This window comes from Schistocerca cancellata, chromosome 4 (genome assembly GCF_023864275.1).
Source record: "Schistocerca cancellata isolate TAMUIC-IGC-003103 chromosome 4, iqSchCanc2.1, whole genome shotgun sequence".
NCBI lineage: Eukaryota > Metazoa > Arthropoda > Insecta > Orthoptera > Acrididae > Schistocerca > Schistocerca cancellata.
Genome location: NC_064629.1, coordinates 81,637,194 through 81,663,495, shown reverse-complemented (window position 1 = coordinate 81,663,495; position 26,302 = coordinate 81,637,194). Strand labels below are relative to the sequence as shown.

The following is a 26,302-nucleotide window of genomic DNA, read 5'->3' as shown; positions in this document are numbered from 1 at the left end:
CCTATTTTTCTACGTAGTCTCCATCACGTTCTATGGCCGTACGGCAACGTTGTGGAAGAGCTTGTACTCCCCGCTGGCAAGAGCTCTTGTCCTGTAGGCGTAGTAGCCATGTTTTCACTGCATAACTGAACCTCCCGTCATCTTCAAAGCGCGCTCGCTGTAGAGAATCTTTAACTGGCCCAAAGAGATGGAAGTCCGAATGACGCCATCACAATCCTAGAAGACTGTCACCATGACGTTTCTGGCAGAGGGGGTTGTCTTGAATTTCTTCTTTTGTGGTGAATGAGGATGATGTCACTCCACGGATTGCCTTTTTGTATCTGGTGCAAAGTGGTGCACCCAGATTTCGTCCCCCGTAACGATCCGTGACCGGAAGGCCTCTCTATCGGTCTCAAAACGCTACAGCAATTCAGATGAAATGGCCTTTCTTTGAATCTTGTGGTCCACTGTGAGCATTCGTGGAAACCATCGTGAGCACCTCTTTGAATATCCGAGAGTCTCGATCATTGCAGACGCGCTTCCAATGCTGTCCGACAACTGTAGAGCGAACTGTAGAGTTGTGATGCGCCAGTCGGCACGAATAATGGCATCCACACGACTCAGCATGTCTAGAGCAGTGGCTGTGACACGACGAGCCGATCGTGGCTGATCATGGAACTCTTTTTGTGCATTTCCTGAGGCTGTAACTTTCTTTATCCATCGCCCAAATGTACTATCAACTCCAGCCATACACTGCACACAAACGTTTACGGATGTCCATCACGGTTTCTTTTTCTGCGCACAAGAATTCAATAACAGCACGCTGCTTGCAACGTGAGCCGTATGTAGACGCCAATTTGGCGCTGCACTACAGCTCTACCATCTGTCAGAATGGTTCGAAACTTCACCGGCGCACAGAACATCAAATGTGAAGCACCAACAAGGACGTTTGTCTGTGTATATTAATGGCTTTTTTTTTTAAATGTAGGTCATTACTTATTGAACGATCCTCGTAATAGAACTTTGTGAACATTACTGCTGTCTGCGTTTAATAAATGCAATGTGCAAACAGATTCCAAATATCAGTTTTTTTCATTAGATTCATAGTGTCGTAAGTCGCACATTCATCTCCATTCATTTTTCATTGTTTTCGATAAACAAATAATCCGTAAGTTATAGGTGAAACTTTCGGGCATGAATATGTCAACGAATTAGGTGTTTCCCGATCCCACACAGATGTCACTTAAGCGGCCAATAATTCCGCGAGTGCCGTCTGTGATTTCGTGTTAAGCACAAAACACGGGTAGCAGTCGACGCTGCCTTCCTCTTGCAGCTCCTCCCCCACCCCCCTCTTTCCCTCACTCAGCCGTAATGCGGGGGCACGGCCGTTCCCGACAGCCATCGCGCCGATCGTCAACTTATTGTGGACAAACAGTAATATTAAGATATCCAACAGTATGTCACAAAGGTACACTTCGTATTGTTTTACAGTAATTTACATTTCAAACTACGCTTTATAACTTAGTTTTTTTTACATATGACTTACGTGTACATTTAAGTGGTTATAATTTATCGTCAAATGTGAGAAAATGGTGGAATAGTTTCGGAATAATTATCGCTGAGACGAGTTACTCACCTAACCTGGGTGGCAGAACAGACACCTTTCAAATACGCACATTTCTGGAAAAGCGCGACGGCTCCTTGACGTTTGTTTCAGTGCGTCTGCACTAATATCGTCCGAACTACCATGGGAATCAATAATTTGTGGGTAAGAGGTTAATATACGAAGGATGGTGCACTGTAGCATGCAATAAATTGGAAATTCGAGTCACTTGGGGACTGTCCGGAAGCCCAAAGCAGTTAAAGCAACTGCTCATGAGTAGCAGTAAATCTGGGTTCGAGTCCTGATCTGGCACAAATATTCAAATTTCGCCATTGTATTACCACAATGCCATATGCGGCTGAGAGTCATGAATTCCCACCCGGCCCTTCCCTTTCTTTCCCCACTCTCTATTTCATATAAAGTTACTATTAAATTCACATTTATCTTTATTTTCCTTGACATTTTCCCATTTGTCAACCAGATATTTAAATCTGTTGATGCTTTCTGGGAAAGGGATGATAATATACCCTGGTAAATTATTCTAATATTTTACTCCTCTACCACCACCGTTATTGTTCCAGCACTATATATTTACTTTATAATTGAGCCGTGTGATTCGATGAGCGATATTCCCGCCGCCGGTAAGGGTCGCCACCTACTGGGCCGATGGGGAGAGAGAGGAAAGTGTCGAAACAAACTCAGCACAATAGACTGTAGGGTGGTAGCACTGGACCAAAGTTACACATCAGGCAATCACCATCGACAGCTGCACCGAACATATTATTTGGTACCTCTAAACAAGAGAACTCGACAAATAAAACCATCACATGTTTAAAACTACCACACATCTTTAAAATTTACCATTCGGGAGAAAATAAATACTTCAGTTTTAAACATTCATAAAAATGCGGCACTTGTGGCCTATCACACATTTACTGAAATGAGTTAAATTTTATATACTCTAAAATTTAATCAAGCTGAAGAACAATTTACTAAAATCTAACTAATTTACTCTTTCATTACGACATTCATTGTTATTATTAAAATAATATAGGAGTTCAGACAACAATCAGATACCATGGCACACAACAGGTTACTTAAATGTTAGGCACCACATAATTTAGCATATAAAATATAAAATTTCATGTGAGTAGACAAGCTCGTGAGATTCAACAACTACGCTCAGAAATCGAATGCCCGCCCACTCAGCTGTTTCCAACACAGGTTCGACATGTACCCCCAGACGGGAGCAGCAACGGTCGTGAATGAGCACGAGAGAAATCCAGAATTAGTGGGTATCTACAACAGACTGACATCTGCCTCAAATAACTAGAAACACAATAACTCATTACAACACATCAATTGTCTTCCCCGATAGCTGAGTGGTCAGCATGACGGATTGCTGTCCTATGGGCCCGGGTTCGATTCCCAGCTGGGTCGCCCAATGTGGCGTCGAATGTAATAAGACCTGCACCAAGGCGGCCAGACCTGCCCCGTAAGGGGCCTCCCGGCCAATGACGCCAAACGCTCATTTCCATTTCCATCAGTAAATTTAATACATGAAATTAATTACAATATCGATCTATTGTCATTGAAGGAATCCTAATACCACCATCAGTAGAGTCCGTTTCAGGCTATTAAACATACAATAACAACAGGCCTCTCAATAACTGGTAAGAATTTAGGAAACTACTGATTTCAAAATTATACATGTGTCTGACAGATACACTATTAGTTCAAACAGAAATGTAACAGTAATGTTATTACAATTGAGAGATAAATATATCCAGGGAAATATTTTGTCTATATATATATCAATAGCGACTGGCCATCTTAACTCCATGGTGTGATATAAATACAATAACCAGATGGTACTCAAACAAGGGCCAGCAAACTGCTTTCAGTGGCGGTTAAACCTTGACAGTAGGGATCTACAATGGAATGTCTCAGCACTCCAGGTCCTCGTAAATGTTAATGATCACACCACATACACCTTAAAACATAACGTATTAAACCAATTAAAATCAACACATTGAAGGCCAGACTCAGTAGGAGTAGCGACGGCTGCCCAAGAACATACAGTCAACCGCACAGAAGCCAGTAGTAGTTTCCGACCACAATTTACAGGACAAGCAAGGCCCTTACCCTCTTGCCTGTTAGACGATGCCAGCCGCCGCAGATCCAGATGTCCAGGTGACACGAAGCAAGCGGAAAACGCCAACGGCTTCCCAGTAACGTCTCTTTCCACGCCGGCGATATTTGCCACGGCGCCGTCACCCGGGCAACAGCCCCCTTTAGACGTGCCCTGCTTGCTGGCTGACACCAGACCTTAGCTGTCCGCCATAGTTCGCAAAACGCCGTTACTGCTCGGTATCCAAAAGCAAAATCACCCCTCTCTGCCTCAGCTTTTGCTCCCATTCCCGATCGACCCAATAGGTGGCGCCAGCGCGCGCTCTGCGCACACCGCCGGAAAGATGACCCATACCGGCGTCGGAAATATCGCTGATCGAGCCACACGGCTTATCCTCCTCCTCTGGAAATGGAAACCACCCCGCACCCCCCATTCGTCCAAGACAAAATACAAGAGCTAGCTTCCTCCTTTGACCTGAGAGATGTGGACCCGTGAGGGTTTCCCCGTCCGACTATTCCGAACCAGTAAACTAACTGGTTCAAGACCTGTAACATCTGGCAGGGTCCCACGAAACGTGGTAGTAACTTGCTCGAGATTTTGTCTTTGCCTTGCCCCCTGCTGAAAAATTACGAATAAAAACGGTCGCCCCCGTTTGGACCTTAAATGGGTGGCACCCGTCATTGTAGCTCTGGGCTAATTTCCGGTGTGCAAGCTCGATGTTTTTTCTGGCACATTTCCAATTCTGCTGAATGAGCTCGCTGGTCACCTCCTCGGGCAGTAAATCATTGATGGACTACAAATTGGCGAGTGAGGAGTTAACAGGATAACTGAAAGAGTTGAAGGCTAAGTTCAACCAAGGGATCGTCTCGTACCATCTTCGCTGCGACTTCCGGTGGAATGCTATGAGAGCAGCCTTAAAATTGCAATTCACTCTTTCCGCAAATGAAGGTTGCGGATAGTAGGGAATAGTACTGACGTGATATATCTAGCACTTTCGAATCAAAATCTCTTAAACTGGTGCGGCACGAAAGCACGGGCCTTATCACTAACAAGCGACCTTGGTGGATCAAAAAATGTTAGTCAGATGGCGAATAGTTAAACCCGTTGTTATTCCACTGCTAGGGATAAGGCGTACAAAGCGTGTGAACGCATCCACCACTACCAATATATACACTCCTGGAAATGGAAAAAAGAACACATTGACACCGGTGTGTCAGACCCACCATACTTGCTCCGGACACTGCGAGAGGGCTGTACAAGCAATGATCACACGCACGGCACAGCGGACACACCAGGAACCGCGGTGTTGGCCGTCGAATGGCGCTAGCTGCGCAGCATTTGTGCACCGCCGCCGTCAGTGTCAGCCAGTTTGCCGTGGCATACGGAGCTCCATCGCAGCCTTTAACACTGGTAGCATGCCGCGACAGCGCGGACGTGAACCGTATGTGCAGTTGACGGACTTTGAGCGAGGGCGTATAGTGGGCATGCGGGAGGCCGGGTGGACGTACCGCCGAATTGCTCAACACGTGGGGCATGAGGTTTCCACAGTACATCGATGTTGTCGCCAGTGGTCGGCGGAAGGTGCACGTGCCCGTCGACCTGGGACCGGACCTCAGCGACGCACGGATGCACGCCAAGACCGTAGGATCCTACGCAGTGCCGTAGGGGACCGCACCGCCACTTCCCAGCAAATTAGGGACACTGTTGCTCCTGGGGTATCAGCGAGGACCATTCGCAACCGTCTCCATGAAGCTGGGCTACGGTCCCGCACACCGTTAGGCCGTCTTCCGCTCACGCCCCAACATCGTGCAGCCCGCCCCCAGTGGTGTCGCGACAGGCGTGAATGGAGGGACGAATGGAGACGTGTCGTCTTCAGCGATGAGAGTCGCTTCTGCCTTGGTGCCAGTGATGGTCGTATGCGTGTTTGGCGCCGTGCAGGTGAGCGCCACAATCAGGGCTGCATACGAACGAGGCACACAGGGCCAACACCCGGCATCATGGGGTGGGGAGCGATCTCCTACACTGGCCGTACACCACTGGTGATCGTCGAGGGGACACTGAATAGTGCACGGTACATCCAAACCGTCATCGAACCCATCGTTGTACCATTCCTAGACCGGCAAGGGAACTTGCTGTTCCAACAGGACAATGCACGTCCGCATGTATCCCGTGCCACCCAACGTGCTCTAGAAGGTGTAAGTCAACTACCCTGGCCAGCAAGATCTCCGGATCTGTCCCCCATTGAGCATGTTTGGGACTGGATGAAGCGTCGTCTCACGCTGTCTGCACGTCCAGCACGAACGCTGGTCCAACTGAGGCGCCAGGTGGAAATGGCATGGCAAGCCGTTCCACAGGACTACATCCAGCATCTCTACGATCGTCTCCATGGGAGAATAGCAGCCTGCATTGCTGCGAAAGGTGGATATACACTGTACTAGTGCCGACATTGTGCATGCTCTGTTGCCTGTGTCTATGTGCCTGTGGTTCTGTCAGTGTGATCATGTGATGTATCTGACCCCAGGAATGTGTCAATAAGGTTTCCCCTTCCTGAGACAATGAATTCACGGTGTTCTTATTTCAATTTCCAGGAGTGTACCTATTGCCATTCCGCTTTCTCGGTAATGGTCCAATATAATCAATGAACACCTTGTCCATTGGTGCACTCTCCCTGGTAGATTGCAGTAATCCTCTCCTCGCATTAGCGTTGGGCTTGGACTCCTTACAGAAGTGGCATTGCTCTACTAACCTACAAATGTCTTTATACAATGTCGCGCAGGGTAGGTGCTCCCGAATGTTAGCAATAGTCTTGGCGACTCCCAAATGGCCTCCCACAACATAATTATTGAAATAATGGAAAATCGCAGGGATTAGTTCACACAGCAGACATATGTCAACCCTTCCATCGCTCTTAGTTTGGTAGCATACGATGCCCTTTTCTATGCTATAGCCCGGCACCTGCTTCCCTACTAGGAACTGCTGTTTTATGGAACTCAAGGTAGGATCTATGCCTTGTTTTTCTCTCAAACTGCCAGACAACTCCAGAACTTCAGTTAGAACACCCATAACCAGACTTACATTCCCTACGCCAGTAGTATACTGGTCTCTTCCCTGTCCCTCCTCGAACATCCGACTCAGCGCGTCCACTATAGAATTTTCCGTTCCCCTTATATGTTGAACTCTGAATCTGAAGGCTGATATGCGGACTGCCCACTGGGCGGTACGTCCGGTTTTCCTGTGACGGGCTAGTACCCAGCTGGTTGTCGGTCTCCAAGTCAAAATGTCTATGTTCTAGGTAGAAACAAAAACTTTCTAAAGCGAAGAGTACTGCCAACGCTTCCCATTCGTACGCAGAATATTTTAACTCGGTAGGTGAGAGTGTCCTGGATGCATACGCTATCAGACGACATTCACCTTCATCCTCCTAGAGCAGCACTGCTGCCACCCCAGAATTAGACGCGTCCGTCTGAACAATAAAACGCTTACCAAAATCTGGTAGAGCCGACACAGGTGGATTGGCTAAGGCCTAATTAATGACATCGAATGCAGATTGCTGGGATTCGCCCCAATGAAAATCCACGTTCTTCTTCCGAAGTTGCTTTAGGGGAGCAGCTAATTGCGCAAAATGGGGCACAAATTTACGAAAAAAGTTTGCCATCCCTATAAATCGGGCGACTCCCTTCTTAGTCTTAGGAGACGGAAACTTATGTCGATCCCTCGTTCTCCCCTGGTCAATCCTCACGCCCCCTGCTCAGACCAAATGACCCAAAAACGAAATTTCGTTGCGTGCCAAACTTATCTTAGAAGGCTTGACCACGAGCCCGGCTTCCCGCAAGCGGAGTAGGACTTGATCCAAATGCTGAAGATGCTCCTCAAACGTAGGACTATATACTACCACATCGTCCATGTAATTATAAACAAACTTGTACTTGACATCCTCCCAAGATGCTAGCTAGCAGCCGAGATAGGACTGCCGCGCCCGTGGACAACCCAAATGGCACCCGATTAAACTCATAAAGGTTCCAGTCCGTGCTAAATGCAGTGACTGGTTTAGACTCTTCAGATAACGGAATCTGGTAATAAGTCTGGTTGAGATCCAGGATGGTAAAGAACCTTGCCCCCACAAACCAGGTAAAACAATGGTGCAAGTCAGCCAACGGCACCGACTCCAAAACAACCTTCTGGTTTAATCGTCTGTAGTCCACTACCGGGCGATACCCAGCCTCTGCCTTAGGCACCAAAAACATCGGAGAAGCATAAGGAGAGGTTGACTTCCTGATCACTCCTTCCTCCAACATCTTATCCACTAACTGGCGTAACACCTCCATCTTTGGCGGTGACAATCTTTACAGTGGTTGTCGAAGTGGCACATCATTGGTCAAGCGTATATGGTAACTAATTTTATCTGACACACCGAGCTTATTAGTCAGCACATCAGGAAAACGACTCAGAAGCGCCAGTAATTGCTTTGCCTGACTACCTGGCAAATGACTGAGCCCAAATTCAGAATCCTTAACAGATATATTGTTTACCTCGGTCTTCCCCTGACATGAACACAAGGTAAACTTCTTCGCAGGTGCGAACCGAAAATAAGACATCCTACTCGCGTAATTTAACACCAAACCCATCCGTTGTATCGAATCACAGCCCAATAACAAATTAACAGACAGGTTTTCCGCCACGAACAAATGAATCGGCCACGAAAACCCCTGTATCGATGCACTTCCCTGGCAACAGCCCATGAATGCCAACCCTTGCTCATTAACTGCACGACATACCTCTGAGGTCGGTTGCAATGGGGGTAGCTTACATACCGAACGATACTTCTGGTACCATTGAGGTCTAACAAGGACACACTACTCCCAGAATCTACTAACACACATACTGGTTTATGGTTCAAGGTACCGCACATGAACGGCAGCGGATGGCTACCAACTGTTCTTAGGCGATTACATCGCTTCATCGGACGCTCCTGACTAAAGGTGTCCATATTCTTTAACCGTTAGCTACTCGGGTGCGGTTTCCGTCTCTCTGGACAAGCACGCACCAAATGCTCGAAACTGCCACACCGAAAACAGCTCCTATTGCCAACATCATTTATCTTCCCTTCAATACGATCAGGTTGCACCGAGGTAGTTATAGGATCTGCCTCTCGCACCCTGGCTCTCTTACTTTCAGTAAAACGAAGCCCCTCGATCTGATAAACCGAAGTCTCAAGTTCACTGAAGGTAGTTGGCTTAGGGGCAAACATAACCCGCGACCTGTCCTCTGGTCTGATGCCCTGCAATAAACTCTCTACAGCCTCCCTCTTAGTTATATTTAAATCCAGCGCTTTAATGGCGGCACAAATTTCATCAATATACTGTTCGAGGGTCTCGGTTTGACGCTGGACACGATAAAAATATTGGCCTGCCAAATCATGTTTAATGCGTGGAGTGAATTTACGTTCAATGATCTTCCGCCGCAAATCGGAAAGGCTACCCTTAACTCACAATACTTCACCAATAATAATACTCAATAACTCCTTTGCCAAAGGATAAATGAGTTAAAGAATAACAAGGTGGTCAACACCTAGTGCATCGCTGTGCGTTTCCGAACGTACCAATAACCACAGAACCTCGAAAACATGTGGCAGCTCGTCTACCACCAAAACGCTCAATCCCTGAATTAAAAGAAATATAGGATTGGGTAAGTTAGCAAATGGCTCAAACAATGGCTGCCCAACCATCGTTAATTTCCCTGCCAGCTCCGATTCATTCACTGGTTCTTGTACCAATGTACCTCCTCCTACGCTCTCTTCCCCCTGCAACCCTACTGCATTAGGATCAAACTGCAATGCCATAGGTCTCTGACGCAACTCGCCAATATTGGCCTTCTGTTCAGGGGTAAACTTCAACTGTTCTAAATCTCCCAATCTATTAATCCAGTGAATGAACTGGGATAGAACCCAGCTACTCTGTGTACGGGAAGGGTTACTGTCCCTCATAAACTCAAGATTCTCCCACACACCGGAAAGCGACGCAGCACACATGGACCACACTGACCCTACCTCACCAATGCCTTCTCCAGCGAGGCATACCGGACGGTCCAAAACTCCCCGCAATCGTGCGCTCAGATCCGTCACCGTCCCATCAGTAGGCGCCCCACGTATCTTAAGCTCATAAACTAGCTGCCCTCTCCTCAACTGGCTCAATCCCGGACACCCCAGGGGCTGCGGGTGACTGGCTTCGTCGTCCTGTTACATAATACAGCCAACAGAGATTTCTCACACAAAGATAACTAAAAGTTAAGATAAATAACCTAATTTATCACCAGATAGAATAATGGAAGGTGATGCCTGACCCAGGGACCCAGCAACGTAACCACGCTCTGCTACCAATTAATTGTCGAAACAACATGTAATTCCACCTTTTACGCAACGATACGAGCGCAGCACAATAGACTGTAGGGTGGTAGGACTGGACCAGAGCAACACATCAGGCAATCACCACCGACAGTTGCACCGAAAATTTTATTTGATACCTCTAAACAAGAGAACTTGACAAATAAAACCATCACATGTTTAAAACTACCACACATCTTTAAAAATTACCATTCAGGTGAAAATAAATTACTTCAGTTTTAAAGATTCATAAAAACACGGCAGTTATGGCCTATTATACATTTACTGAAATGAGTTAAATTTTGATATACTCTAAATTGTAATCAAGTTGAAGAACAATTTACTAAAATCTAACTAATGTACTCTTTCATTACGACAGTGATTGTTATTATCAAAAAATTCAAATTTCAGTCAACCAGATACCGTGGCACACAACAGGTTACTTAAATGGTAGGCACCACATAATTTAGCATATAAAATATAAAATTTCATGTGAGCAAACAAGCTCGTGAGATTCAACAAGTACGCTCAGAAAACGAACGCCCGCCCACTCAGCTGTTTCCAATGCAGGCTCGACATGGACCCCCAGACGGGAGCAGCAACAGTCACGAATGAGCACGAGAGAATCCCAGAACTAGTGGGTATGTACAACAGACTGACATCTGCCTTAAATAACTAGAAACACAATAACTCATCACAACACATCATCAGTAAAATTAATACATGAAATTAATTACAATATCGATCTACTGTCATTGAAGGAATTCTAGTACCAACATCAATAGAATCAGTTTCGGGCTATTACACACACAGTAACAATAATGATGGTCTTTCCTTCCCTTATACCTCTATCTATAGGTGGTTTGCATCTTATGTCTTCGCATGCATCTTGGTAAATATGGGCCAGTCAAATCTTTCCCTTCTATTAGCTTTCTCATTTCAGTTTCCTGATCAGTTCTCTGACACTAATTGTCCTCCTGTAGCCTCCAGTTACGTACCTAACTGCTTTGTGTTGCTTTCCTATCCGCTTTGAGCGGTATGTTTGCAAAGGTTCCCATATTCTTGCAGCATGCTCGAACTTAGGTCTTAACAAGGAAAAAGTGGGCTTCCTTCATTGTACCGTTCAGCACCACTGTTAACATATGCAGAGACTTATAGATAGCTGCCTCGTTGTTGGCAGCTTCACACTACATGAATATTCAGTCACATCCGGAAGGTGAGATTTGCAAGGGAATGAGCAGTGGGAGTTCCTGCTAAAGCGAATTCAGCCTTTTGACTGAAGTGAGATGGAGATGTGCGTGTCTGGATGAAGTTCCCTCGGTGGATATACAGGGTGTCCCACGATGAATGGTCAGATGAGCACATATTCGTCTTTGCTACTCTGAAACACATCTTTTCTACTGAACAAGATCTCATAGCTATTAAGCTAAGCATTTTAGAGCCTATGTTTACTTGACCTTTTTGCTTCGAATGATCGTTTCTGTCATATCCCTGAATACTGACCACTCCTCCTGGATACTCTGTGTAGGATAAGAGGCTGACTAGAGACTACACCTTTTCCTGACAGGACATGTAGTGGAAGGGCTTCTCATAGCTTTATTGGCTGCCCTGGTACATTGTACTTCAAGTATTATTCAGAGGCTGACTCGAGGGACTAGAGAGCCTTTCCGTTTATGGTCTTAAACTGTGTCCTAAGCCCTTCATTGGCTTCTCATGACGTAATGCATTTCCTACCACGAGATTTCTCTTTTCCTTTCTCGCAGCTCCCAATCTCTGTTTCAGTTTCCCCCCTTTATTGTCCAAGGACCGTGCATCATTCATTCTGTCACATCACTTCTTTGCCAAATTGGTTTTGTCGCCTTACTTATTCCTTTATCGTTAAAGGAGCTTTCGCCATTAATTCTGTAGCATTGCTTACTTCACAGGTTCACTTGTTTGCTCACAGCTCTGCCCTGACTGTGTGGCACCCTGTGACCGGTTCTGCCACAGCTGACCTCTCAGATCACTTGAGTTACTTTCAGTATTGTTTCAAGGACTTGGCTTGTCATTGTGGATACGACAACAGTGTTGTTGTTTTTGTAGTCCTTAGTCCGAAGACTAGTTTGATACGGCTCTCAACAATACTGTATCCTGTGCAAGCCTCTCCATCTCTCCATAACTACTGCAAACTACATCCATTTGGAGCTACTTCCTGTAGTCAAGCCAATGTCTCCTCTACAATCTTTACCCCTCATACTTATTTCCTTTCCAAATTAACAAATCCTCGATCCCTTGGGATATGTATTATCAACTGGTCCCTTCTTTTAATCGAGTTATGCCGTAAATTTAATTTATTTCCAGTTAAATTTAGTACATCTTCATCAATGATCCAATCTACCCATTAAATCTCCAGCATTTTCCTGTAGCACCTCGTTTCAAAAGCTTCTATTCCCTCCTTATCTGAAGAGTGTGTCGTCCACGTTTCACTTACTTACAAGGCTACATTCTAGACAAGTATCTTCAGAAAAAAACTTCCTAACAGTTAAATTTATATAGTATGTCAACAAATTTATATTTTTCAGGGAAGCTTATAACTGCAGTCTGTCTTTTTTTCCCAGATCGTAAATAACCTTTTACTTCTTGTATTTGATCCCTGTTATCTTCATAATTTATGTATTTCAGTCTACACTGTCAAAACCTTTCTCCAGGTCTACAAATGCTATAAATTTAGGTTTGCCATTCTTTGACCCCCCCTCCCCCTCCCCATGAACCATGGACCTTGCCGTTGGTGGGGAGGCTTGCGTGCCTCAGCGATACAGATGGCCGTACCGTAGGTGCAACCACAACGGAGGGGTATCTGTTGAGAGGCCAGACAAACATGTGGTTCCTGAAGAGGGGCAACAGCCTTTTCAGTAGTTGCAGGGGCAACAGTCTGGATGATTGACTGATCTGGCCTTGTAACATTAACCAAAACGGCCTTGCTGTGCTGGTACTGCCAACGGCTGAAAGCAAGGGGAAACTACAGCCGTAATTTTTCCCGAGGGCATGCAGCTTTACTGTATGATTAATTGATGATGGCGTCCTCTTGGGTAAAATATTCCGGAGGTAAAATAGTCCCCCATTCGGATCTCCGGGCGGGGACTACTCAAGAGGACGTCGTTATCAGGAGAAAGAAAACTGGCATTCTACGGATCGGAGCGTGGAATGTCAGATCACTTAATCGGGCAGGTAGGTTAGAAAATTTAAAAAGGGAAATGGATAGGTTAAAGTTAGATATAGTGGGAATTAGTGAAGTTCGGTGGCAGGAGGAACAAGACTTCTGGTCAGGTGACTACAGGGTTATAAACACAAAGTCAAATAGGGGTAATGCAGGAGTAGGTTTAATAATGAACAGGAAAATAGGAATGCGGGTAAGCTACTACAAACAGCACAGTGAACGCATTATTGTGGCCAAGATAGATACGAAGCCCACACCTACTACAGTAGTACAAGTTTATATGCCAACTAGCTCTGCAGATGACGAAGAAATTGAAGAAATGTATGATGAAATAAAATAAATTATTCAGATAGTGAAGGGAGACGAAAATTTAATAGTCATGGGTGACTGGAATTCGAGTGTAGGAAAAGGGAGAGAAGGAAACATAGTAGGTGAATATGGATTGGGGCTAAGAAATGAAAGAGGAAGCCGCCTGGTAGAATTTTGCACAGAGCACAACTTAATCATAGCTAACACTTGGTTTAAGAATCATGATAGAAGGTTGTATACATGGAAGAACCCTGGAGATACTAAAAGGTATCAGATTATATAATGGTAAGACAGATTTAGGAACCAGGTTTTAAATTGTAAGACATTTCCAGGGGCAGATGTGGACTCTGACCACAATCTATTGGTTATGACCTGTAGATTAAAACTGAAGAAACTGCAAAAAGGTGGGAATTTAAGGAGATGGGACCTGGATAAACTGAAAGAACCAGAGGTTGTACAGGGTGTCAGGGAGAGCGTAAGGGAACAATTGACAGGAATGGGGGAAGGAAATACAGTAGAAGAAGAATGGGTAGCTTTGAGGGATGGAGTAGTGAAGGAAGCAGACGATCAAGTAGGTAAAAAGACGAGGGCTAATAGAAATCCTTGGGTAACAGAAGAAATATTGAATTTAATTGATGAAAGAAGAAAATATAAAAATGCAGTAAATGAAGCAGGCAAAAAGGAATACAAACGTCTCAAAAATGAGATCGACAGGAAGTGCAAAATGGCTAAGCAGGGATGGCTAGAGGACAAATGTAAGGATGTAGAGCCTTGTCTCACTAGGGGTAAGATAGATACTGCCTACAGGAAAATTAAAGAGACCTTTGGAGAGAAGAGAACCACTTGTATGAATATCAAGAACTCAGATGGCAACCCAGTTCTAAGCAAAGAAGGGAAGGCAGAAAGGTTGAAGGAGTATATAGAGGGTTTATACAAGGGCGATGTGCTTGAGGACAATATTATGGAAATTGAAGAGGATGTAGATGAAGACGAAATGGGAGATAAGATACTGCGTGAAGAGTTTGACAGAGCACTGAAAGACCTGAGTCGAAACAAGGCCCCGGGAGTAGACAACATTCCATTAGAACTACTGATGGCCTTGGGAGAGCCAGTCATGAGAAAACTCTACCATCTGGTGAGCAAGATGTATGAGACAGGCGAAATACCCTCAGACTTCAAGAAGAATATAATAATTCCAATCCCAAAGAAAGCAGGTGTTGACAGATGTGAAAATTACCGAACTATCAGTTTAATAAGTCACAGCTGCAAAATACTAACGCGAATTCTTTACAGACGAATGGAAAAACTGGTAGAAGCGGAACTCGGAGAAGATCAGTTTCGATTCCGCAGAAATGTTGGAACACGTGAGGCAATACTAAACTTACGACTTATCTTAGAAGAAAGATTAATAAAAGCAAACCTACGTTTCTAGCATTTGTAGACTTAGAGAAAGCTTTTGGCAATGTTAACTGGAATACTCTCTTTCAAATTCTGAAGGTGGCAGGGGTAAAATACAGGGAGCGAAAAGCTATTTACAATTTGTACAGAAACCAGATGGCAGTTATAAGAGTCGAGGGGCATGAAAGGGAAGCAGTGGTTGGGAAGGGAGAAAGACAGGGTTGTAGCCTCTCCCCGATGTTATTCAATCTGTATAGTGAGCAAGCAGTAAAGGAAACAAAAGAAAAATTCGGAGTAGGTATTAAAATTCATGGAGAAGAAGTAAAAACTTTGAGGTTCGCCGATGACATTGTAATTCTGTCAGAGACAGCAAAGGACTTGGAAGAGCAGTTGAATGGAATGGACAGTGTCTTGAAAGGAGGATATAAGATGAACATCAACAAAAGCAAAACGAGGATAATGGAATGTAGTCAAATTAAATCGGGTGATGCTGAGGAAATTAGATTAGGAAATGAGACTCTTAAAGTAGTAAAGGAGTTTTGCTATTTAGGGAGTAAAATAACTGATGATGGTCCAAGTAGAGAGGATATAAAATGTAGACTGGCAATGGCAAGGAAATCGTTTCTGAAGAAGAGAAATTTGTTAACGTCGAGTATAGATTTAAGTGTCAGGAAGTCGTTTCTGAAAGTATTTATACGGAGTGTAGCCATGTAGCCATGTGTGGAAGTGAAACATGGACGATAAATAGTTTGGACAAGAAGAGAATAGAACCTTTTGAAATGTGGTGCTACAGAAGAATGCTTAAGATAAGGTGGGTAGATCACGTAACTAATGAGGAGGTATTGAATAGGATTGGGGAGAAGAGAAGTTTGTGGCACAACTTGACTAGAAGAAGGGATCGGTTGGTAGGACATATTTTGAGGCATCAAGGGATCACAAATTTAGCATTGGAGGGCAGCGTGGAGGGTAAAAATCGTAGAGGGAGACCAAGAGATAAATACACTAAGCAGATTCAGAAGGATGTAGGTTGCAGTAGGTACTGGGAGATGAAGAAGCTTGCACAGGATAGAGTAGCATGGAGAGCTGCATCAAACCAGTCTCAGGACTCAAGACAACAACAACAACAACAACATTCTTTGACCGGTATCCTAAGATAAGTCGTAGGGTTAGAACTACCTCGTATGTTTCTACATTTCTCCAGAAGCCATAGTATACTCCTCCGATGTCCGCTTCTACCAGTCTTTCCATTTTTTTGTACATAACTTGTGTCAGTATTTTGAAAAACACAAGAAAAGGAAGTTTTTTGTGTGGGGGAAACTGACAAAGTCGTATCTAATCAGAGGTGGAACGCGATATTATTGTTTGCAGATTAAAGCAACATGTCGCACCAATACCTAATTCTTATTTATAGGTTTCGGCAGTTGACCTTTTCGAGCAAGGTGTGGATGGCTAACAGTGCATGGAGGAAGTTGAAAATGTTAACGGCACTGCGATACATGCTCTCCGGCTGATGGATCTCTAAACGTTGATTACCTATAAGAGTGATGCCGCATCACTGAAAAATTGGAAGCGATGAAATATTACCTCTCTTGCGTGTCGACGCCGCTCTCAGCTTGTTCTTCTTGATTTACTTCGCACTGAAACAATAGTATTAGTATTAAGCGGGCTCTGGGGCTGTTTTGAAATCAAATTCATATGCTAATTAATTAAATTGATCAGTTAAACCACCCTTCCCCCTTCCCTTAACCTGTTGTTATGTTAAGTGGAGCCGGCCGGTGTGGCCGAGCGGTTCTAGGCTCCTGAGTCTGGAACCGCGAGACCACTATGGTCGCAGGTTTGAATCCTGCTTCGGGCGTGGATGTGTGTGGCGTCCTTAGGTTAGTTAGGTTTAAGTAGTTCTAAGTTGTCGGGAACTGATAACCTCAGATGTTAAGTTTCATAGTGCTCAGAGAAATTTGAACCAATTGTTAAGTGGATTATGATCACTTGGAGGTTGATTTATGACCCCCTGGGGATAACTCGTCCTTCTGTGACACCCAACCACCCCTCCCCCCTCCTCCTCCCCACCTCTCAGGAAATAGGGACACCTTTTTATAGCCCGTTCCCCAGTTCGGTTCTGAGCCTCTTTTCCCTCCCCTGGGAAATCCCCCAGCCCTCCTCTCACGTCGCCCGCTTACCCCTCTCCACCCCATATGCAAATTGGCGTCAAAAAGACTCAGTCCGTGCTGGTGTAGAATGATGTCACGACACGAAATTCAAATCAGTGTCAATAATATATTGTTCAATTCAATGTGCATATTCTTTATTTTATCGCAGGGGCGGGCAAACGCTGCACGCGGCTCATGAGCACACAGCGGTGCACGTGTGCTGCTCGCGTGCAATCGTCGAACGGGACAGTGCCGACAGCCTGCAGGTTGCGGCAGTGTAGTACAGGCTAAGCTGCGGACGTTGAAGCGAAGCGACCACTACGTAGTGAACGTTGTATTTCAATAACCGGAAAATGCAGATGCAGAGTGAAACAAGGAAACGGAGAATTGGAGATTTGCTATCTTTTAAAAAGGAATGGGAAAATCATTTGTTCTCTGTGGCAAAACGTGAAAATTGGAAATGTACAATATGTGACAGTATTCTCGCTGGTGAGCAGAAGTTTAATATTGAACGCCATTATAATTTCAGTATGTTGCCGTTCTTAGTGCAATAAAAGAGGAATTTCTCAAGCGATTTGGGGATATATCTTACTTATCCCAAGGTTTTGAACAGTTCTCGAGAGAATCTGGTTTCTGTAGATGATATTCATCTCAGTTTGCAAATGGAATTAATAGATCTACAGTGTAATTCTCGTCTGAGAGGCAAGTTCCTTTTGGAAAGACGTGTAATAGATTTTTATCACGACTTTCCACAGCAAGAGTTTCCTCGTCTCCATCGTGAAGCCGTGAAGATAGTCAATGTTGAGCTTGACATACTTTTGTGAGAGATTTTTTTCTGTTATGAAAATTAATAAGTCTCGGTTAACAGCAAATATCAATAATGAAAATTTACGTAACTCTTTGCGTTTGTCTGTATGTAGAAATTTTGTTCCAGACATTAAACGTATTGCAAACTCCACTTGTGATAATTAAATAAAACGTATCGTAGGTAATAGGTACTCTTTCAAACCACGATTTATTTCAAGCACTCCTACTAACCTTATTCGTTCATTCAATAAAACAGGCCAGGAAACAAAACGCATTACATAGGAAGAAGCGGAGAGACAGTATGGTGGGGAGTGGAGAGAAGCGGGTGGCCAGCTTGCCCCTGTGTGCACGCACAACACCTGTTAACTGCACACGTGCATGTGCACCGCACACGTGCAGAATTCCTGCCCGCCCCTGTTTTATCGGTCTGCAGGAGACATGGCTTCTCCCCTCATATCTCCCCACATTCTATGATGTAATAACTATTAAATAGCACCGACCACAGACCAGAAGTTGGTATTCTTTGATATTCAATATCCGGGAAACCACCTCAGTCTCTCTCAAGTGGATACTTCCTGTTGTAACACCTGCACCTCAATCCTGCAGAGCAAGGTGACACGCCTACCTGCCTGAGAGACTTCCATTTGTTCTCACCGCCCCCAAACAAAGAGTCAGGTGGCGGTATCCTTTGCTCAGGACATATTACACTTACTTCCTGCCTCTGTCTCTTTCATGTGGTTACTTCCTGTTTGTGTGAAATACGTCTGAACCAACACGTCCAAACATACAGATGGAGGTTTTCATCCCTTCTCAGAATACTGTGTTCCAATTGGCTTATGCTGAGGACAATGGAAGAGCTGCTGCAATTTCGATATCAAAAATGGTGGGAAATAATCTATTTGTACTACCGTATCTAATTAATTGTTTAACAATTTACAGGCTTAATATACTCACCATTACCTTACGATGATTCTTCTTTATAGTAAAATCCATTTTTAACGTTTGAGAATCACACGCAAACGTTTTACGAAGCAAGTAATTAAATTTCCACCACCAATAGATTATAGCACTAAATATGTCTCAGGTCTCGTATGCATCGACGTTTGAGAACACAAGCACCCTTCTCCACCACAACGTTTCCACCTTACACGAAACATATCTGGTAAAAAATATCTTCCAACAGCACACATTCGCGATCACGGAGCGCGCGCCGTCGGCCGACTGCTGGGGAACCGTGGCGTGACGAAAGGTTAAGAGATGCACACACCCGCCGATCACACTAGCAGTTGTGTGCACGTCTTCAGGTGTCCACACGCCGGCCGCACCAAACGCTCAGAGGCCGAAGAGATTGTCACCGTGACCGCCAAGTAGTCAACCGATCAATTTACATGGAGGGAATAAGTGTCCAGCTAGCTAGTCACTTCCTCTGATACCAAAACGGGTGGTAGCCGTCGTCAAATAACTACATCTTCTCACGCCACACACACGTCCGCTTCTGTCGCCACACAACCAGCATACTGGTTACTTCTAGAGGGCGTCGTGAGCACTACCGCCGGGACAGCTGCATTCTTTGTACCTGCCAGCCGCATTAAAAACTTCGGCTTCCGTTCAGCCGATGCCTCGCGCCTGGCCGGGAGACAGGCAGAAACGACTTTGACATATAGTTCTAACAGACTCCCCAGTTTAAGAAATCCACTTTACCGAATTCTAAACAGAGATGTTGTTTTCCATATACACTACTGGCCATTAAAATTGCTACACCACGAAGATGACGTGATACAGACGCGAAATTTAACCGACAGGAAGAAGATACTGTGATATGCAAATGATTAGCTTTCCAGAGCATTCACACAAGGATGGCGCTGGTGGCGACACCTACATCGTGCTGACATGAGGAAAGTTTCCAACCGATTTCTCATACACAAACAGCAGTTGACCGGCGTGGCCTGGTCAAACGTTGTTCTGGTGCCTCGTGTAAGGAGGAGAAATGCGTATCATCACGTTTCCGACTTTGATAAAGGTCGGATAGTAGCCTATCGCGATTGCGGTTTATCATATCGTGACATTGCTGCTCGCATTGGTCGAAATGCAATGACTGTTAGCAGAATATGGAATCGGAGGGTTCAGGAGGGTAATACGGAACGCCGTGCTGGATCCCAACGGCCTCGTATCACTAGTCGAGATGACAGGCATCTTATCTGCATGGCTGTAACGGATCGTGGAGCCACGTTTCGATCCCTGAGTCAACAGATGGGGACGTTTGCAAGGCAACAACCATCTGCACGAACAGTTCGACGACGTTTGCAGCAGCACGGACTATCAGCTCGGAAACCATGGCTGCGGTTACCCTTGACGCTGCATCACAGACAGGAGCGCCTGCGATGGTGTACTAAACGACGAACCTGGGTGCACGAATGGCAAAACGTCATTTTTTCGGTTTAATCCAGGTTCTGTTTACAGCATCATGATGGTCGCATCCCTGCGAAACCCTACATTTCAGCAGGATAATGCACGACGGCATGTTGCAGGTCCAGTACGGGCCTTTCTGGATACAGAAAATGTTCGACTGCTGCCCTGGCCAGCACATTCTCCAGATCTCTCACCAGTTGAAAACGTCTGGTCAATGGTGGCCGAGCAACTGGCTCGTCACAATACGCCAGTCACTACTCTTGATGAACTGTGGTATCGTGTTGTAGCTGCATGGGCAGCTGTACCTGTACACTCCATCCAAGCTCTGTTTGACTCAATGCCGAGGCGTATCAAGGCCGTTATAACGGCCAGAGGTGGTTGTTCTGGGTACTGATTTCTCAGGATCTATGCACCCAAATTGCGTGAAAATGTAATCACATGTCAGTTCTAGTATAATATATTTGTCCAATGAATACCCGTGTATGATCTGCATTTCTTCTTGGTGTAGCAATTTTAATGGCCAGTAGTGTACCTCGAATTTCTCAAGCGAAATGTAGATTCCTCCGTTTTATACGAGTTATTTTCGAAGACAGAAGAAATCTGAGCGTACACGCATTTTCACATCGCAAAGTATCGTTACTTGTTGTGAAAATCCTGTACAACAGTATGGCGTAAGTTATATTTCCTCTAAGTATTCTTTAGTCGGATAAAAAAAATCTGTTCTTATCAGTTTAATAGCTATTATGTCCTGCATCACAGGACTAAAATATTAAACTCTTTTTTGGCTCATGATGGAGTGAGTTCTCTTAAAGTAGCCAAATGCCTCGTCACCTACGATGTCTAAGCATAGACGAGTTGTAAATGTCAGATTAATACTACGTATCACTTTAGAAATAGATTATTTTATCAAGATGGTCATTTCTTCCCGTGCAGGCAGGAGATTGAAATTTCGTTAAAAGATCTCGCTGCAACGAAATAGTGCTCCACGGTACTCTTGCCCTCGCTTCCACCCGCCCGGCGACACGTCATTCGTATCGAATTGATTGACTAATTAATTAAACTGGTCTTGAGAGTCCCTTTGCACGGTGAGCAATTTTTGTTTTTCCTGCAGTCGGATTACACTTGCCATTTAACCTTTACAGGCGTTTGTTTGGCGTCTCTGGGAGCTGCCCACAGGCTAGGTAGTCACTTCCTCTGATACCAAACCGGGTGGTAACAGTCGTCAAATATACATCTACATAGACACTCCACAAGCCACCGTACGGTGCGTTGCGGATTGTACCCTATACCACTACTTGATATTTACTGTCCTCTTCCACTCGCAAACAGAGCGAGCGAAATAAGACTGTCTCTATGCCTCCGTATGAGCCCAGTTTCTCGTTACTTATCCGTACGTGCTGCCGGCCGGTGTGGCCGTTCGGTTCTAGGCGCTTCAGTCTGGAACCGCGTGACCACTACGGTCGTAGGTTCGAATCCTGCCTCGGGCATGGATGTGTGTGATGTCCTTAGGTTAGTTAGGTTTAAGTAGTTCTAAGTTCTAGGGGACTGATGACCACAGATGTTAAGTCCCATAGTGCTCAGAGCCATTTGAACCATTTGAACCTAACGTGCTCCGTATGTTGGCGGGCGTAGAATCGTTCGTCATTCAGCTTCAAATGCCTGTTCTCTAAATTTTCTCAATAGTGTTTCTCAAATAGAACGTCGGCTTCCCTCCAGAGATTCCCGTTTGAGTTCCCGAAGCATCTCCGTTGTTCGAACATACCGGTAACAAATTTAGCAGCCCGCCTCAATTGCTTCGATGTCTTCCTTCAATCCGACCTGGTGCGGGTCCCAAACACTCGGACAGTTCTCAAGAACAGGTCGCACCAGCATCCTATATGCGGTCTCCTATGCAGGTGAATCACACTTTCCTAAAATTCTCCCAATAAACCGAAGTCGACCACTCGCCTTCACTACCATAGTTCTCACACGTTCGTTCCACCTCATATTGCTTTTCAATGTACGCCCAGATATTTAAACGACTTCACTGTGTCGAGCGGGGCACTAGTAATACTGTATCCGAAAATTTCAGGTTTGATCTTCCTACTCATCTGCATTAACTTACATTTTTCCTTATTTAGGACTAGCTACCATTCATCACAACAACTGGAAATTTTGCCTAAGTCGTCTTCTATCTTACTACAGCCGCTCAACTTCGTCACCTTACCGTACAGCACGGCATCATCAGCAAACAATCGCAGATTGCAGCTCACCCTGTCAGCCAAATCATTTATATATATAGAGAACAACAGGGGTCCTATCACTCTTCCCTGGCGCACTTCTCACCATAACCTTGCCTCTGACGAACACTCGCCGTCGAGGACAACATACTGGGTTCTGTTATTTAATAAGTCTTCGAGCCACTCACATACCTATGAACTTGGCACCGTGTATATGCTTTCCGGAAATCTAGAAATATGGAATCTGCCTGTTGCTCTTCTTCCATAGTTCTCAGTATATCATGCGAAGAAAGGGCAAGCTGAGTTTCACACGAGCGATGCTTTCCAAAACATAACCTTCGCAGACTCAAGGAAGTTTATTATATTCGAACTGAGAATATGTTCAAGGATTCTGCGGCAAACAGAAGTTAGGATACTGGTCTGTAGTTTTGCGGGTCCGTTCTTTTACCTTGCTAATACACTGGAGTCACCTGCGGTTTTTTTCATTGGCTTGGCACTTTGCGCTGGGCAAGAGATTCACGATGAATGCAAGCTAAGTAAGGGGCCCGTGCCGTAGAGTACTCTATACAAAATCGAACTGGGATTCCATTCGGACCTGGTGATTTATTTGCTTTCAAATCATTCAGTTGTTTCTCTACGTCAGGTGTGCTTATTACTATGTCGTCCATACGAGAGTCTGTCCGATGGTCAAATGACGGTATATATATATATATAAGGCTCACCGGCCAATTGACAACCTTCTTCTGTGCAGATGCACAAACAGTGCCCGAACTCCTACGGGAATCGGCAACACGCCGCGAGTAATGAGTATAATGGGCAGGGGCACTGTGAATATAATGCGGGACAATAAGTTGCGAATGTGGGTCTCACGGGAGTCGAGCCAGAGATAAGTCCCTGCAGTCGCACTATCCTCTGTGTCCTCGGTGGCTCAGATGGATAGAACGTCTGCCATGTAAGCAGGAACTCCCAGGTTCGAGTTCTGGTCGGGTCACACATTTTCAACTGTCCCCGTTGACTTATATCAACGCCTGTATGCAGCTAGGGGTATTTATTTCATTGTAAAATGACGGTATGTTTGTACGATTCTCCTGTGTGAACGATTTCTTGAACGTGAAATTTAAAACTTCGACTTTCGTTTTGCTACTTTCAACTGCCACACCAGAATGGTCAACAAGGGCCTGACCGGTTTAGCGATTTTACACACGGCCAGAATTTTCTCGGGTTCTCTGTCAGATCTTTTGCTAAGGTGTGACGGTGGTAGTTATTGTATGCTTCACGCATAGAACTTTTCACAGACGCACGAATATCTATTAACCTTCGCTTGTCGTCATTTATGCGTTCCCTTTTGAACCGAGAGTGCAACAGCCTCTGCTTCCTCAGCATCCGCCGAATTTCGTTATTGTACCATGGTGGGTCTTTTCCATCCTTTATCCACATACTAGGCACATGACTCTCCGGACCATGATTTACAATCTGTTTAAACTGCCGATGTTTCCTCTACATCCACCTTACTGGAGCTAAGTGATGCCAGTTCCTAACTGAGATGTTAATAACTGCTTATCTGCTCTATATAGCAGAAACACTGAATCCTAAGACTTCCCAGTCTATACTCCGCAGGTTAAAGTCGCCTCCAACAAATATTGCATGATCTGGGTATTTACGCGCTATTGACCGTAGAATTCCTTTGAATGACGCTAGAACTGTCACAGCAGAATCGGGTGGCCGGTAAAAACATCCAACAATTAATTTGGTTTCACTTACACCTGGTATACGTGACCAGATGACTTCCCTCTCACACTCAGCTTCAACCTCAATAGAGACAATGTTTTTGGGAACTGGTTCAAATGGCTCTGAGCACTATGGGACTTAACATCTATGGTCATCAGTCCCCTAGAACTTAGAACTACTTAAACCTGACTAACCTACGGACAGCACACAACACCCAGTCATCACGAGGCAGAGAAAATCCCTGACCCCGCCGGGAATCGAACCCGGGAACCTGGGCGTGGGAAGCGAGAACGCTACCGCTTTTGTTAACTGCAATGAACACTCCCCCCTCCTATGGCCTCTATCTGTCTTTCCGATATACGTTCTACGACTCGCTAAATATCTCAGATCTTTCCGTTTTGGGTTACAGCCAGCTCTCTGTCCCAATAATAATTTGAGTGCGAGGACTTTCCTGGAGGTCAGTAATTCGGGAACTTTATTACGAATACTTCGACAGTTTACTGATAAAATTGTGACAGTCAAAGTGCCTTTATTGTGAACGCCGTTTAACTTCCCTTGCTGGATATCGACTGTCGAATGTTCATCAGTGCACCTCAAACTACTGCCTAGCCTAAAAGACCCTCATGTGAACTCCACAAGTACACTGCTACCGGAGTAGCTGCTTCTTTTGTGTACTCCGTCCCTGACCTATCAAGGGAAGTCCTACAAATCTGCATACGATAACGCAGGTCTAGAAATCTACAGCCAAGACCGTCACAGAGTCGAAGCCTTTGGCCAAAGAACTCCGATGAACTCTGGGAACGATGCTGCAAACTGAGAGCTCTGTAAAAATTGTAAATTTGCGGTAAGATCATATGGGACCAAATTGCTTAGGTCATCAGTCCCTAAGCTTACACACTACGTAATCTAACTTTAACTTACGCTATGGACAACACACACACCCATGTCCGAGGGATGACTCAGACTCAAACCTCACCCTTCACCACCTCCGCCAGTCGCCTGTACGACCTGAGGATCGCCTCAGAGCCCTTGCGGCACGTGTCATTGGTACCGACGTGAGCCACAACATGCAGACGACTGCACTCTGCACGCTCGATAGCCACAGGCAAGGCCAGCAGGCATACCGAGCACACGTTGGCTTTCTTTCGAGCCCTAAATGCTGCCTAAGGGGCTCCATAACGCGGCTAATATTGGAGCTCCCAATAACTAGCAAACCCTTACCACAGGGTGCCTACTCGGGCACTGCTGAAGAAGCGGCCACCTGTCCACTCACGAAGTGAATGGTCGAGGCCAGGCGACCAGTCTTCAAATTGGCCCTCTGCCTCGAGTGACGCGAACGCGTTACCGTGCGCCAGTCACCTTGCTGTAAGGGTGGATCCACCGCGTCGGGTGCACTAGGAGGTGCCTCGAAAGCAGAGCCCGTGTGCAAAACAAGTGACACCTGAGGTGTCCCATGCGACGCTCCAGATTCTCCGCCACCGCTACACCCCGAGTCAGCAGCCTGAAGGTGATAGCCAAAAGCGCATTCAGCTGTTCACAAACTGCGGCCAGCTCCTCCTGTGTGCGCACACAGCATGCACACATCCTAGGAAGACTAACTGAAGAAGTGAACTATGAAAGCACACAATCCTCGATACACAACTTGCTGCCCTCCTGATGAGTCACCAATGGACGCTGATGCGTTAATGAGCTACGTAGCTGGCTGTTCGGCGATCAGCCTCTTGCGCTACAGACTGAATGAATTTAAGCTAGCAAAGACTCGAGATTAAACCTCTTAAACAGAGAAACACGCACAAAGTTTAATAGATGTACTACGTGGAAACACAGAAAAAGATAAATACTTAACGTATCGCTCTGTGCACGTGTATCAGCTGAGAGCTGGAGCCTTACTGACTGGCTTACTAAACGAACGGACGGTTGCTTTCAAAACAAGACAAACGAGGAACTACTGTTCTACTGACTGAATGAATTTACGATTATGCTCTTCACGGGTATGC

At 45.3% G+C, this 26,302-nt stretch overlaps 1 protein-coding gene and 1 non-coding gene across 2 annotated transcripts in view; both read left to right on the top strand.

Annotated features, from left to right (window-relative positions):
- Positions 1 to 26,302, top strand: part of LOC126183913 (outer dynein arm-docking complex subunit 3) — a 409,835-nt gene that overhangs the window by 94,521 nt on the left and 289,012 nt on the right. The window lies entirely within an intron of this gene.
- Positions 21,039 to 21,226, top strand: LOC126186538 (U2 spliceosomal RNA). Its single transcript, XR_007537618.1, has one exon. It is a non-coding gene; the product is annotated as a U2 spliceosomal RNA (small nuclear RNA).